The sequence below is a fragment of the Capsicum annuum genome, chromosome 7, assembly GCF_002878395.1.
Source record: "Capsicum annuum cultivar UCD-10X-F1 chromosome 7, UCD10Xv1.1, whole genome shotgun sequence".
Lineage (NCBI taxonomy): Eukaryota > Viridiplantae > Streptophyta > Magnoliopsida > Solanales > Solanaceae > Capsicum > Capsicum annuum.
In genome coordinates this window covers 58,232,093-58,247,212 of record NC_061117.1, presented here as the reverse complement: position 1 = coordinate 58,247,212, position 15,120 = coordinate 58,232,093, and the positions used below count along the sequence as shown (strand labels likewise).

General features: G+C 28.8%; 1 pseudogene; it reads right to left on the bottom strand.

Moving 5' to 3' along the window:
- Window positions 1-14,106, bottom strand: part of LOC107876620 — a 38,275-nt pseudogene extending 24,169 nt beyond the window's left edge.
- Between the last annotated feature and the right edge of the window lie 1,014 nt (window positions 14,107-15,120).

Here is a 15,120-nt window from a genome sequence, read left to right as displayed (position 1 = left end):
ATTATATAGAAGAGTGAAGAGTGGGACGACCAAGGGTATATTTGTAATTTTAAAAAAAGTTCTATCTTACTTACTTATATTTTAGGCATCAAAGCTTAGCCATAGATTTTTAATGACAAAAAAGTCAAGCTATATTTTGTGATGTCAATCACATCTCAATTGATATAATATCTCATATGGATCACATAAAATATAGAATTAGTTGTTATTTATACATTTAATTACTCTACAAGTGAAATAAAATAATAAAAAAAATTATAAATATTTAAATAATAGTCTATATGTTCAATTTATTTGTCTTACTTTTTGTTTAAATTTATTTCCAAAAATTGTCTCTTTTTTTTCTTTAAACTATTGAATTATAACTTTTCACATGTCATATTTAACACCACAAGATTAAAATAGATTTTGACACATTCTACATGTTATTAATTTAAGACATAAGATTGAAAATTATTTTTTACTTTCTTAAACTTAGTATCAAATCAAAATCAAACAAAAAAATTGAAACAGAGAAATACTCAATTTCAAATTTAAAAACTTTCAGCTATTGAATGATAATTTTAAAAGCATAGCATAAATTATACACTACAATGATAAATAAATCTTAAAACTATAACATTTCTTTATATTATCAATTTATACGACATAAACTTATTTAATACCTATTTTTGGTATTCCATTTTCATGAGTAATTTTTCAGCTATTAAGAGATTATCTTAGAATTTATCTATCTTAAAATCTTAGATTGTTTCATATTGAAGTGTGAGTAAGTGGGATGACCAAGAGCATTCTTGTCATTCAAAAAAGCGCATTGTTTGCTTATTTTTAAAACATTGATTAGTACCAATAGAATATTGGTCAAAATGCAATATCATATTTTTGTCAATAATGTTTAAATTTTTGTTTAATAAGCAAAATAATAGCGAAGAGTTAAACTTTTTTGTATATACAAAATAAATCTAACATTTGTAATTAGTTATATTGGGCCCATTTACGGGCCTTAAAATTATCTAGTTATATAGAAGAGTGAGTTGGAGGACGACCAATGGCATTATTGTAATTTCAAAGCTAGCATAATGACATTTTTGATATTTTGTGCACCTATAATTCTATAGAAACATCTAGACAACTATGATCTCTCTCCCTCTCTCTCTCTCTCTCTATATATATATATATATATATTCTACTATTTTTTTTTTATTATATATACTTATATATAAAGGATGATGAAAAGTTTTGGTAGTTACAAACTTTTTATCCTTTCATGTTGCTCACGTGGCTCTTTCTTTTTTCTTTCCTATTTTTCTTTTATAATCATTTCCTTTTTTGTCATTTTCTTATTTTTTTGATACTCAGTTCTTTTTCTTTTAAATTTATTTTTACATGAATTTTTATTATTGGTGTAAATTATTTAGTAGAGTAATAAAAAAATAAAAAATATATATTATTTTCTTCGTTTCAAAATGAATGATCTATTTTAACTTGACACGGCGTATAAGAAAATAAAAATAAAATTGTATCTTATGGTCATGAATTAAAGTTATGTCAAATGTACCAAAATGTTCTTTATCTTGTGGTTCTAAACATGACATGTGAAAAGTTGAAATTAAAGTATTGTCATAAAAAAAAAGTTCATCCTTTTTTTTTTAAATTAAAATGGAAAATAGTTTGTTTTTTAAAAAAAAAAAATTGAGAGAGTAACAAACATCTACAAGACATTCATCTATCCACAGTTCACATCATTCAAAAAAAATTTCAAGTTGAACTTTCTCACATCTAAAACAATTTTAAAATATAATTTATTAAACCTTAAAAAGTAATTTATTTTATGATATATGGGAATTTATGTCATAATCTTTTTATTAAATATAAATTTAAATAATATACTTGAATAAAATGGAAAAATAATTTTAAATTTAATGAGAAATTATATTTGAAGTTTGTTCCATTTAAATATTTTCTTCAATCGTGGTGTTCGGTCGAGTTTTATCTCATCGTAACTAAATCCACGGAATAAACAAGTTACTTTTGAGTATAACATTTATTATTATTTTTGCCTAAAATTATTGATAATTAATTTATGTTTAATTAATATAATATTTATGTGGAGCCACTATAACTCTATTTTAAATGAAAAATAGATATAATGGTCATTTCATCTTTCACATGGATCCCACATACCTCAAGTCCCGAACTATAAGTTTATTTTAATATATGGTTAAAAAAATTAAATGCATTATATCAGAATGTCTATTTTAATACATCCCATGTCTCAATTAAAATAATATATTTTTCATTTTAATCGGTTCTTAAAAAGATTTGACATTTTTATTTGGTTAGTATTTTATAATATTATCAATATTATAGTCATTTGAATTTCATTTATCTGTCAAAAAGTTCACAAAGGTCTGCTATTCTATTTAAAATTTATTTATTTAAAGATAATCTGAAACATTGTAAATTTTTTCCATATATTTTAAATTAGAGTCTAAAAAAATGATATAAACTGAAATAATGGGAGACGTAGTTTATAGGAGGACGTGCAAATACTCACATGTGTTTCATAAAAGATAAAAATATGAAATTAATTTTGGCTACACATTTAATTGCATAAGGTAACTATTACTATATTATAGTAAAATAATAAAAATACTCATAAATATTAAATACTTATCTATCAAATACAATAAGCAATTCCTCCATAATTTCAAAACTTCACATAATACATATCATCACAAAGATTTACGGTACATATAATTTATGAAAACATAATTATGTACTAATCACCTGTTAAAATTATTTTAAAAAACTTATTTAAAGTGTAATATTAACTACCCTATGTTAAATTATTACAATATATATCGTGTTAACTTTTGTTAATTCTTTTTATTCTCTTTATTTGAGGTAGTAAATTTCCTCATCAGCCAGACAAATCACTTTAAAAGAAATTTCTTGCTTACTATATTAAATTAGTTTCTATTTTTTTTTATGTATATAAAACAAGACACAAACGAAAATTCTTTAACATTGTGATTCATTAAAACGTTCATCCAGTAAGTTCTCATTTTCGTTTGTTAAACACCTCTAAAATGAATTTAAATGTAGGTAAAATCAATTTATGTATGAATTAGGATTTTTTATTGCTTCGTACGATTTTATAGAAAATGTTAATAAATAGATTTTTATAATTTTAATCCATTATCTTGTATAATTTTTAAATAAAGTAGAAAAAGAAAAATATTAAAACTAGTTGTTTAATCTAAAATAATGTATTTGACCTAATGTTAAAATAAGCATTAGAGTATATGATATTTTAATGTTAATTATGAAAACTTAAATAAGTTGTAAGATATTATTTGATTTTATAAAAATAAAAAGTTATATTTTATTATATTATGTGATTTCCCTTTACATTTTCTATTGTGTTTATTCAAAAATAATAATAATTGGTTTTTTAAAAGCTAATTAAATAGAAACAAATATATTTAAAATTATAATATTGGGCCCGTCGACGGGCCCTTCATTATCTAGTTTATATAGAAAGACGAGTTCAAGGACGACCAAGGATAAATCATCTTTTCAGCATTCATTAAACTCACTCCAAAAATATCCTTTCTTCTTCAAAGTATTTTTGGAAACATCCACCATTTCTCAAAACAAAAAAATCTTCAACTTTTTTTTAATGCCACAATCATTATTATATTATATTATACTATAGAAAAGTGTGTTGAAGGACAATCAAGAGCAAAATTATCATTTCATAAAAAATTTAGAATATTATTTATATGATATAACTTCAAAACAGATCTTTAAAGGATAAAATTTTAAAAAGATTGAAGTATATTAAATAGTCAGTGTAAAGAACTTTTACTATATTATATAAATATATTTATATGTAAGTTTTCACAAAAATTGAGATTTGTAATCATAAAAATAAGATATATAATGCTCCATTCATTCCTCTTTATTTGCTCTATTTGGGTTGTGCTTATATTTCTAAATATTTGCTCCTTTAATCTTTTAAGAATAATTTGAACAAAATCTTTATATAATGCCTTTGTTCAATAAATGTAATCATTATTAATTTGAAAAGAGGTATAAAATTTAACTAGGGATATATTAGTAAAAATACTTTTAATTTTATAGGAGCAAGAGATTAAGGTGTGTGTCTGACCCAAATAGAACAAATAAAAGGAATGAAGAAGGTACGATATAATAGATAAATTAATCTGCATGTAAAATAACTTTAAACTAATATTAAACAACATATATTTTTTAATCACTTTAATAAAATTTTAAATCCACCAATATTAATTTGATTTGTGCTCTTTTTTTATAGATAATTTTCAACTATCAATAACATATCTTCAGTATTTTTATGTTATTTTATTATGAAAATGAATATATAATATATATATATATATATATATATATATTTATTTATTTATTTATATGGATAAGAACAATCTCTTATCTCCTTAATATAAATACACTATCTACTTTTATTTATATAGTATATTAGGTAAAAGAACCATATTTTATAAAAATATTGCTCATAAGATTTTATAAAAAAATTTTAATATACTGACTATTTTAAATTATCCGCTTGTATAATTTTAACTAAAATTAAAAATATTAAAATTAATTGCTTAATTTAAGAAAATTTGTTTGACCTGATGTTAAAATAAGCATTGAAGCATATTATATTTAATTTTAATGAGGAAATTTAAATAAGTTGTAAGCTATTATTTGATTTTATAAAAATAAAAAATTAGCTTTTTTAAAGTATTATCTCTATTACCTTTTTTTGATAAACTAACTAAATACCGATAATACATTTAAAATTGTAATATTGGACCCGTAAAACGAGCCCTTCATTATCTAGTATATAAAATATAAAATTGAGGGGGGAAAGTCAACATTGAACCTTAGGTTTCTCAATAATTATTATTAATCCCAATAGATGAGAACCAAGACATTTTAAAGATTTAAAGTTGAGAATTTTCAATTTGAAGATACAAAGTGCACCTATAGAGAAGATAGATGCTCCATTGGTTTCAACCTGTTTGATCTACTTTTTCCTTTAATTCATTTAAAAAAGAATGATCATTTTTTATTTTAGCAACTTTAAGTTTAACTTTCCACATTGCATATTTACGAGCATAAAATTAAAGGACATTTTGATACATTTGACATATTTTAAATTTAAAACACAAGATTCAAAAGTATTTTTACTTTATTAAACTATGTGACAAGTTAAAACAGGTCAAACAAATCGAAACGATGGAATATTATTTTACGTTACTGAATAATGAATCTCTGAAAATAAGGGATCACTTGGGAGAGTATATTTAAAAGAATAATCCAAACATTAGCTTTGTGTATTATTAATACATTGTTTGTACAATTTTTCACTCTATGTATTACTAATGGTTGCGTTAGTTATACATTGTATTTGATTTTAAGGAATGTATTACTAATATATTAAAATCCATGATATTAGTTATGCAATAGATTCTAATGCACACATTAGCATAGTTAAAGTCACAATTATTACTCAATATCTTTTCTACATCCTTTCCAATATTTATGGAGGGTATTTTTCTAAAAAAATATTTTTTATTAGAATTTTTGTAATGTCTATTACTTTTAATACACCAAATCAAATACTGTATTAGAAAAATGCAAGCATTACTAATATAAACATTATCAATATATCATATTTTGCATTATTCTTATACACTTTACCAAACATACCCTAAGTGGGTAGGTTCTATTCTTAATAAAAAGGCATTCGTTTCCCTTTCTTGATTGGATCCGACTTCTCTCCATTTTTCCTAAGTTCCTATCCTGATTGATGACATATGACATAGTTTAAATTCAATGGATAAGATTTAATTGTTCTAAAGTAAATCTCTAACCATGATTTAGATAATAAATACATTATATATATATATTTAGTTTTAAAAATTATTGTAATCCCATAATCTTAGCAACATATTATATTGTCCATAAATGTAGCAACAAAAATTCCTTTCTTTCTAATTTTGTTTGCATACACATGGTCCTTTAATTTCTATTTAAATTAACCTTTTTATTGCATTTTGGAAACTTTCTTTTTAATAATTACTAGCTATTTTATTTTCTTTAAAATAGGCGAAATAAAATAGGGGAGCCGATACTTCTCCTATTTTATTTCACCTATGTTCCCCCTATTTTATTTCACCTATTTTGAAGAAAATAAAATAGATAATTGTTAAAGAAAAAGTTTCAAGAAAAACAAAAGAAAACAATACAAAAATTAATTTAGAATATGAGAGATTTCTCTCATTTGCTTCCTATTTTAAAGAAACTAAAATATCTAATTTGTAAGAAAAAGTTCCAAAAAGGTGATAAAAATTAATCTAAAATATAAAAATCGATTATTTCTCCTACTTTATTTCACTTACTTTAAAGAAAAATAAAATAGCTAATTGTTAAACAAAAAGTTTCAAAAAAAAAAAAGATAATAAAAAAAATCAATTGACAAAGAAATTAAAAGATGAAATTCCTGCATAGGAAAAAAGGGTAAGAAGAGAATTTTTGGTCGCTTTATTTATGAACATGTTGCTAAGAATATGGGATCACAATATTTTTCTAAACTAAATATATAGTGTATTTATTATTTAAACTATAGTTAGAGCTGTATTTTAGAATAATTAAATATTAACCATTCAATTTGAGGTATGCCATATGTCAACAATCAAGATAGAAACTTGAGGAAAATGAAGAGAGTGGAAATGGAGAGGAGCCGAATCCTTCTTATTGATCATTCCAATGTAACAGAAATTCCTTTTAAAAAATAACATGAATCGTTGGATTTCTTAAAATAATCATTACCGGATTTAGTATAAAAATAAGAGTATTTACCTCATCAAATCATTTACTATATGTAACTATAGTAATACTTAGGGCCCGTTTGGCCATAATTTTTTCTTTCTTTTTTTCCGATGTTTTTTTTACCTTTTTCACTTTTTCAAAAATTGTGGTGTTTGGTCATGAAAATTCAAAAAATTATCTTGGAGTTGGATTCCAAAAAGTGAAAATAATTTTTTATTGTTTTCACAATTTTTCACTCTTATTTTCAACTTTCATTATTATTACATATAATCTCAATTTTTAAATTTTTACATAAACACTTTTTATAAATACAACCAACCATCAAGAAAAAAATTATTATTTGTTTTCTATAGTACAATATCTTTTTTAATTGTTACAGATATTTTAATCTCTTTTTCTTTTTTTAACCAAAATTTACTAACGTGAAGTAAAAAATAATAAATAAAAATCTATGGCGAAAATATATCAACTTTGTTTTGAATGAACTATATTATAGATTTATAAGGCCTAGTACCATATGTTATTTAAAAGTGAGAAATTTAATAATTTTTTCTTGCCATTCTAATTTTCTGTATATGACAAATAATGACTATTATGATTTTAATAAATTATTAAAAAGTGGTCAATAAAGTTCATATCAAACATAACGTAATGATCCATATTTACGATACAATAATATTCAAGGAAAATCAATACCATCAATAAAGAAAAAGCAAAAAATTAGCACTAATCGATTCAGAAATAATTCATCCGTAAATTTTTTTAAAAAGACCAAATTCAATAAAATAAGTAATTCAAGTGAAAGTAATTAAGAATTTTCATCAACAAATTTAAGAATATATAAAATATATTTATATCCATCAATCATATTTATCAAAATATATTTACTCTATTCAATCGATTATGGTTAGATAAACTTATTTAACTCGTGCTTGTGATATTTTTATTTAAATTTTAGAAGAATAACAATCATAATAATTAGTTTGTTGTTAATTATTTTATCAATTGAAGACATATAAATTATTTTCTCAACATTTGGTTGTATGTTAGTAGGTAAATTAATAGTTGAGTGATTTTGATAATTTTTAAAAGTTAAGGACATAAAATCATATTTAAAAAAGATTTTTCAAAAGTAATTTTCATGGTCAAACACAAGTCCAACTCCAACTTCATCTTCAACTCCAACTCCAACTCCGGAAAAAAGTAATTTTCATGGCCAAATGGCTACTTAGTTACATAAATTAAATGACAAGCAACTTATTACAAGAGATCATAGTGATGTATGTAAATTTCTTACTTGGGAGCAGTGGCGGATCTAAAAATTTTCTTCAGAGAGTTCGAAAAAATAAAAATATAAAAGTGTGAATACGTCAACAAAATATAATTTCAAGGGATGTAATAGTATATAGTCTATAGATATAAAATACTCAAACTTAAATAAGAGTAATTAATAAATAAAACAAAAAGTTCACCCTTTACAAAGTTGTACAAAACATCCGAACATGCATTTTTTTTTAATATTAATTATAGCTACAGGAAAACTACTAAAGCTGTACAAAACAGATATTAAAAAAAATGCAGCCTGCACCACTACTAAGAATCAAACCTGCAACATAGGGACCGAAGGAGCAACACAAGAAGTGGACTTAAAACCACTGAGCTATCCAACAATCTTGTTTTAGGTGGTTCAAATTTAATATATGTACATAAATACTGATTTTCTACCTTATATATATAAGGTAATTTTTTGCCAAGGGGGTTCGGGTGAACCCCGGCTACACCGTGGGTCCACCCCTGCTTGAGAGATAACACGATAACGAAGGAGCTCGGATACAGATTCACCCATTATTGGTGCTGCACTATGAACATGGCCATGAGAATGAGCATGAATAACTCCTACTTCATCTCCGGACTGAGCCACCAATCCACTTTTCATAGATCTCTTGTTATAATAAGAAGTTGCATAAGTATCCACCATCAGAGTGCCCATTGCAGAAACCATTGCGACAAATCCACCGAAAGAAAACTTTTTCCACGGGAGCTCTTTCAAATATGGCGATGTTAATTTATCAAATGCATCGGGGAGTACATGTATAAACCCCCTTGATAGGATCACGCCAGCCGCGAAAGCTTTGATGATGGAGAAAAAATTCCTTTCGGGGCTTAAGGCAGAAATTGCCTTGCCCAATACCGGAATTCAAACCCCAAGAGCACTGGCAACTAGAATGGAAGAGATAGCTCCCAGTTTATAGTAGAGTGTCTTGGTTTCGCCTTTTTCTTCATCGTCGTCGGGATGACATGTGCATTTGCCTAACACTATGGCGGGAAGAAGCAAGAGAATGGACCAAAAAATGACCTCATCATTATAGTTTAGATTCTGTTTGTTTTTTTGACTCTTGTCGTACAGTGTGTAAAAAAAAGGGAGAAAGGCTGACAGAAAACCCAGAAAGAACTGCGCTCACCCTTGCCACTTTATATAGAACACAAATTTAAATAAATAATCTATTGTGAATTTCGAATTTGATTTTTGTGAAACATTTGGAGTGAGTTTTAGCTAAGACTTGTTGTAAATAGTCTAAGGAGGTTTAACTGATTTAGAACCAGAACTGCAATTGAAAATCATAAGGCAAGTTTGACTTTATATCTAGTGAGGTTTATACATTTTTATAGAAGACAAATGCATTATAATACACTATTATAGCTTTTTACACATGATAGATATATTGTTTAGATAAATGTATAAATTAATTTATCCATATTGGGGTAAACTGAAAATATTTCTACATATTGACTCCTTTCCATGAGTTACTGTTATTTTCAATGTTTTCCGATACACAAATATGTATTTAGGCAAACAACAACTTCAACACAAGTTCAAATCCCAGACAAAAACACCTATGAAGTTACACAACACCTTCAACATAAGATTAAAGATAATCTATCCAAGAAGTATGTTCTAATTTAAGAAATAAGATGAAACAGAATTTTAAGGCCAAGTCCCCCGACTTCACAGAGTGTCCTTAAGGAATAGCTCCCGTCACTGTACCCGAGGTTATGAAATCTTCCTCCCAGGATAAAATGACCTTCAATCCGACAATAGCGGTACGTCAAATTATTGGATTTGTCGAACTCACTCAACGACTAATGATCACACAGAGTTTTTGTTGAAAAGAAGAGTGTTAATGCTGTCAAAAAATTATGTTAGTTCCTGAGGAATACGTCAGGTATTTATAGCCTTTATGTGTCCTTTCATAAAGGATGCATTAGTTTAGGCAAAAGACACCTATTCAGTACAGTCGCGTCACTTGTGCCGAGTCTGTGCTGGGTCTGCGCCTGATCTGCGGCCGCAGGTGACACTGTACGAATCCAGTAAGTACCTGCGCTGCACCTGTGCCCACAAGTTATCAAAGTGCACGCACAAATCGCCTAACAACGTGAAATAATGTGCCTTTTACCTTGACGGGTCATATCCCTTCGAGATGCATTGCGTATGCATTTGCATGGCGTCTGAAATGCGCCCGCACATGGAGAAAAATATTTCTATCAGATTCTTTGGATGAACAAGTTTCAAATAAATTATCTAAAAAATAGATCTCATCGATCATTTTTCAAATTCGAAGCCGAAGCCGAAGCCGAAGCCGAGCGAGCAGCGACGATGACGGCGCGAGACACCACCTTGTTCTTGCCTTACTATCCAAGTGGAGTAAGCGTTTCTTATTATAAACACTTAAAAGTTCCTTCTCCCATCAATGTGGGAGAATTAGTGAACTTTTCATTAAAAGAGTACACTTTCCATTTTAGTGACTCTATTTCCCTCCACTATTTTTTTCTTCATTTTCCATTCATACATACACATTGAACCCAACAATCCCTCACATGAATGGGGAATGACTATCTTTTCATTGTCTACATCATGAGAATGGGTTGGGTATAATGACAATGCTGAACCTGTCAGACACAACTTTGTTTGATCTCTTTGAACCTAGATCTTGGGATCTCCAGTCTGCTAGGTAGAGTTAACGCCATGCTGACTTGTCCTAGGCCTTAAACCCATTACCTTGGATGTCCTTTCAACTCCTTTTCTAGACAGGTCTTTTGTAAGTGGATCCGCTACATTATCATATGACTTTACATAGTCAACAGTGATAGCTCCACTAGAGAGAAATTCTCTAACAGTATTATATCTTCATCATATATAATAAGATTTACCGTTATACATCATGCTCCCTGCCCTACCTATTATCGCTTGGCTATCACAGTGTACACATACTAGTGCTACTGGTTTGGGCCAATAAAGAATATCTTCCAAGAAATTTCAGAGCCATTCTGCTTCTTCATCGGCTTTATCCAATACAATAAATTCAGATTCCGTTATAGAGCGAGCAATAAATGTTTGTTTGGATGATTTTCAAGAGACCGCTCCTCGACCGATAATGAATACATATCCACTCGTGGATTTTACTTCATTCGATCCGGTAATCCGATTTTCATCACTATATCGTTCAAGTACCACGGGATATTTATTATAATACAAAGCATAGTCTTGAGCGCATTTAAGATACCCCAAAACTCTTTTCATTGCCATCTAATGAGTTTTATAGGGATTACTCGTGTACCGACTCAACTTACTAATAGTGCATGCTATGTCTAGTCGTGTACAGTTCATTATATACATTAAACATCCCAATACTCTTGCATACTCCAATGGAGTTCATTCTTTCGAAGTGCAAAGCTCACATCCAATGGAGTTTTGGCAATACCAAATTCCATATACTTGAATTTGTCAAGTACCTTTTCAATATAATGAGACTGTGACAATGCCAACCCTTGTGGAGTTTGTGTATTCTTATTCCTAAGATCACATCCACAACTCCAAGGTCTTTCATATCGAACTTGCTCTCGAGCATACGTTTCATTGCATTTATGTTAGAAATGTCTCTACTGATGATCAACATATCATCCACATATAAAAAAATAATGACTTGGTGATTTGGAGTGTCTTTAATGTAAACACATTTATCACATTCATTTATCCTGAATCCGTTTGTCAACATAGTTTAGTCAAACTTTGTTGTAATTATTTAGGTTCTTGCTTTAGTCCATACAACGACTTAACAAGTTTACACACCTTATTCTCTTTTCCTAGAACCACAAAATCCTTAGGTTGTTCTATGTAAATTTCTTCCTCTAATTCTCCATTTAGGAATGCTGTTTTCATATCTATTTGATGGATTTCAAGATCATATACCGCCACCAAGGCAATTAACATTTGAATCGATGTTATCCTTGTTACTGGCGAGTATGTATCAAAGTAATCAAGTCCTTCTTTATGTTTGAAGCCTTTTACTACAAGTCTTGCCTTGTATTTGTCAATAGTACCATCCGCTTTCATTTTCCTTTGGAAGATCCATTTAGAACCTAAAGGTTTATTTCCTGGAGGAAGATCAACCAACTCCCACATATAGTTTCTTAAGATTGAATCAATATCACTATCGGCTGCCTCTTTCCAAAAGGATGAGTCCGAAGACGCCATCACTTTTTTAAATATTTGAGCCTATTTTATTACAGAAACGTTACAAAATTTGATCCAAACAAAATTGACATTCTTTGATGTGTACTACGTCTTTGATTCTCATCATTATGTACAGCCTCCTCACTTGGTTTTGAGGCCGTTTAGAACCCCCACTAGATTGCTCATGTCTAGTTTTATATGATTAAATGTGTTTAAAGAATTCAACATTATCTGATTCAATTATCGTATTTTCATTGATATCCGATTGTTCGGATTTATGAACTAAAAACCGACATGCTTTTCTACTTTTATCATATCCTATGAACACACAGTCCACCGTCTTAGGTCCTATCCTTACTTTTTAGGCATTTGAACTTGAACCTTCGCTAGACACCCCCCCTACTTTGAAATATTTCAAGTTGGGTTTCCTTCCTTTCCATTTTTTTATGGAATTGATTGTGTCTTACTATGGGACACTATATTGAGTATTTGGTTAGCCGTAAGGATAGGTTCCCCCCACAAGTTTTTTGGCAAACCTAAAATTATAAGTAAGACATTCATCATTTCCTTCAAAGTTTGGTTTTTTCTTTCCATAATTCCATTAGATTGAGGTGAATACGGGGCCGTGGTTTGATGGACAATTCTGTTCTCTACACATATTTCGGCAAAGGAAGATTCATATTCTCCACCCCTATCACTTCTTATAGTTTTGATCTTTTTCTTTAACTAATTTCAACTTCAGCTTTATATTGCCTAAATGAATCTATTGCTTCATCCTTACAATTTAGCAAATAGACATAACAATATCTAGTGTAATCGTCAATGAAAGTTATAAAATACTTTTTTCCATCACGAGATGGTGTTGACTTCATATCACAAAAGTCAGTATGGATTAAGTCTAAGGGATTGAAATTCCTTTCAACGGACTTATACGGATGCTTAGCATACTTTGATTCTACACACGTTTGACATTTTAATTTTTTGTACTGAAAGTTTGACAAAACTTCCAAGTTAATCAGTTTTTGTAGTGTTTTGTAATTAACATGTCCTAATCGTTCATGCCATAAATCATAAGACTTAAGAAAGTAAGAAGAAACTGAACTTTTATTGATTTCAACATTCATTACATTCATTTTGAATAGGCCCTCATTGAGGTAGCCTTTTTCTACATACACTTCTTCTTTACTAAGTATAATTTTTTTGAAAACAAATAAACATTTGAATCTGTTCTTGTCTAAAAGTGATACAAAAATCAAAATTTTTCTTAACTCCAGTACATACAGGACATTGTTGAGTGTCAACACTTTGCCTGAAGTCATTTTCAAGCATACTTTTCCTGTTTCTTCTACCTTTGCAGTAGCGGAGTTAGCCATGAAGATCTTTTATTCCTCTTGAGCTAGAGCAAAATCAGCAAATAACTCCTTATTATCATAAACATGGAGGGTGACACCGGAATCCATCCATCATTCGCGAGGATTTTCCACCAAGTTGCATTCGAACAGCATAGCACACAAATCGTCCACTTTTTTCTTGGACTCAGCCATAATTGCTTGTTTTTTTTCTTGCCTTTCTTTAGGGTATGACAATCCGTAGACTTGTGCCAATCTTGCCACAGTTAAAGCACTTTCTCTTGAATTTCTTCTTGAGCTAATTGCTTTCATGTCCAGCTTTCTGGAGTTGTGGTCATCTTCAATAATATTTGCTCTATTCATTGTAGAATTCCTCTCGACCTTCTTTCCGCAGCCTTATTCTCTTCTTTAATCACAGTCTAATGATTAGATCTTTGACAAACATCTCCTTATGTTTGTGTTCCAAATAGTTCTTGAAGTCCTTCCACATGGGTGGTAGCTTCTCTATTATTGATGCTACTTGAAGTTCTTCATTCACGATTAAATATACAATGAAGTTTATGTGAATACTAAGAAGGTTTTTAAATTGTTCAACAAAGGTATTTGTCAAATTCATACCTTCCGTAAGGAGATCATGGATGATCACTTGCAGTTTCTACACTTGGGAGACAATAGACTTGTTGTCTATCATTTTATATTCCAGGAATCTTGCAACAAAGAACTTTTTAGTTCCTGCATCCTCTGTCTTATACTTTCATTCCAACGCTCCCCATAACTCTTTTACTGTATTTGTTCCACCATACACATTGTAGAGATCATCTTGGAGACCACTCAAGATATAATTTCTGCAAAGAAAATTCGAGTGTTTCCAAGCCTCCATAATCACAAATCTCTCTTGTTCAGAGGTTCCCTCGGGCACCTCCGGAGGTTCCTAAAATATGAACCTTTGAAGAAAAAGAGTTGTAAGGTAGAAAATCATTTTATGCTGCCACCTTTTGCAGTCAATACCCACGAACTTATGGGTTTCTCCGCTGGTTCCATTGCTGGCAGAGCATTCGTACGACTTGTTGTGGTAATACTAATTGATGCCACCGTTGTTGCACCATCATGCACTTGACTATTTGTAGTCATTTTTCCATCACAACAAGACAATAACTTTAGTATATCAAAATACTATTAACATAGTTACAAAAACTTTAAACACCTCTTGTTTCTAGGTTAGCGATGAGGTTTTTATCACTTCCAATCGTCATCTGAGTAATCTTTAACTTGTGATGAAGATTTTATGTCTTCAAATCACTAGTTAAGTTCAAATGGAGTAGAAAGCTTAAAGCTTTAATCTCCAGAAATCAAGCAATACAGATTTTGAAAAAATAT